The sequence below is a fragment of the Chrysochloris asiatica genome, unplaced genomic scaffold, assembly GCF_000296735.1.
Source record: "Chrysochloris asiatica unplaced genomic scaffold, ChrAsi1.0 scaffold00050, whole genome shotgun sequence".
Taxonomy (NCBI): Eukaryota; Metazoa; Chordata; class Mammalia; order Afrosoricida; family Chrysochloridae; genus Chrysochloris; species Chrysochloris asiatica.
This window is the reverse complement of record NW_006408568.1, coordinates 19,731,254-19,733,552: the sequence shown is the minus strand read 5'-3', so window position 1 is coordinate 19,733,552 and position 2,299 is coordinate 19,731,254.

The following is a 2,299-nucleotide window of genomic DNA, read 5'->3' as shown; positions in this document are numbered from 1 at the left end:
TTTTTTTGTCAAATCTATGGATTTTCTATATAGGATCATACCATCTGCAGTAGACAGAGTTTTACACTTCTATGTTAAATTGGATGTTTTTAACTTCCCTTTCTTGTCTTAGAGCTGTGGCTAAGAGTCCCAACACAATATTGAAAAAGAGTAGTAATAAAGGACATCCTTATTTAGTTCCTGTTCACAAGGAGAATAGCTTCCGTTTCTCTCCATTGAGTGTGATGTTGGCTGTTGGCTTTGTTGTTATTGTTATGTACCATAGAGTCTGTTCCGACTCATAGCAACCCTGTAGAGGGTTTCCAAGGAATAACTGGTAGTTTTGAACTGCCGACCATTTGGTTCCTAGTCCAGTACTGGTCCTACAGCATCACACCAGAAGTCCATTGGCTTTATATTGTTGTTGATGTTAAGGGCCATTGAGTTGATTTTGAGTTGATTCTGACTCATGATGACCTTGTGTAGGGTTTCCAAGAAGCAGCTTGAGTTTGATACCCTTCACTATGTTGAAAATTTTTTCTTCTATTCCTATTTTGTTGAGCATTATTATCAGGAATGGGTGTTGGATTTTGTCAGTTGACAATTGTTCATCAATTGTAATGATTAAGTGTCTTTTTCTTTTGTTTTATTTATGTGTTGGATTACATTGAATATTTTTCTTATATTGATCTATTCCTGAATACTTGGTATGAATCCCACTTGATTATGATGTATTGTTTTTTGATCTGTTGTTGGAGTCTATTGGCTAGGATTTTGTTGAGAATTTTTGCATCTATGTTTGAGTCACATAGTCTATAATTTTATATTTTAGTCATATCTTTGCCTGATTTTGGTACCAGGTTTATGATTGCTTCCTAAAATGAACTGTTGTTTTTTTTGTTGTTGTTGTCAAGTGCCGTCAAGTTGGTTCTGACCCATAATGACCCTGTGTAGAGTTTTCGAGGAGCAACTGGTGAGCTTAAACCACCAACCTTGTGGTTCAAACTAATTTTGTAGTCCAGCACATCCACCCATAGCAACTGTCAATCTTTTTCTATATTCTGTAATAATTTGAGTAGAAATGGTGTCAGTTCTTTTCTGAATGAATTCACCAGTAAAATCATCTAGGCCCGGACTCCTTTTTGTTGGGATTTTTTAAATGTCTTGACCAATTTCTTCTTTTGATATAGAGCTATTAAAGTTTTCTAATTCAGCCTGCATCAGTATAGGTAGGTCGTGTATTTCAGGAAATTCGTCCATTTAATTCAGATTTTCAGATTTGTTGGCATACAGCTCTTCATGGTATTCTGTTGTTATCCTCTTTATTTCAATTTTTTTCTGTTGCGATGTGAATTTCATTTCTTATTCATGTTATTTGTATCTTATCCTATTCTTTTATTATATTTGTCAGTGGTTTATCAATTTTATTAATCCTTTCATATAGCTGACTTCTCATTTTGTTGATTTTTTTTTTTTTTCTGTTTTCTATTTAATTTATTTCTGCTCTAACCTTTATTATTTCTTTTCTTCTGGTGGCTGTAGGCTTACTTTGATGGTCTTGTTCTAATTGCTTGAGATGTTTGCTTAAGGTGGTAATTTTGGTTCTTCTTTTTGAGTGTGTACATTTGTTGCATTACACAGCCCTTTAAGCACTTTTTTTTTCAGAAGAAGAGACTTTCTGTTCCCTTAAAGATTTACAGCCTGGAAATCCTATACAGGATTGTTATGGACTGGAGCCACCTCATGGCACACCATTAAGCACTGTTTTTACTGAATCACAAAGGTTTTTACTATGCTGTGCGTTTGTTCTTATTTGATTCAAGGAATTTTTTATTTCTATTACATTTTAAGCAGGTTATTTTTCAATTTGTATGTATTTGAGTTTTCCCCTTGATCAACTACTGGGAGGTGTATATCAAGTTCCAAGAAGCCACAGCTACGACCCCTAGAACCTATTCAGCTCCATGCTCTATATCACTGATTTCACCACAACGTCATCCCCTTCTGCAAGACCATGAACATGATCTGGAAGTGGCTTAGTGACTGTGGCAAGCACTGATAATATGTTTATAATGTCATGATGCTTATGGAGTACCTGATAAAATGGGCTCAGAGCGTGTGTCACAGCAATGCAAGAACATGTACACCATGCAAACACTCAAGAACATGGACTGCAATGGCAAGGGCCAGGGGATGAATGTGCACCAGAAGGCCAGTTGGTTTGAACTGCAAGGTTGGAGGTAAATACAAAAACCATTCCTCAGAAACCCTATACAGGGTAGCTATGAGTCAAAGCCAATTTGATGGCATTAAACAACAA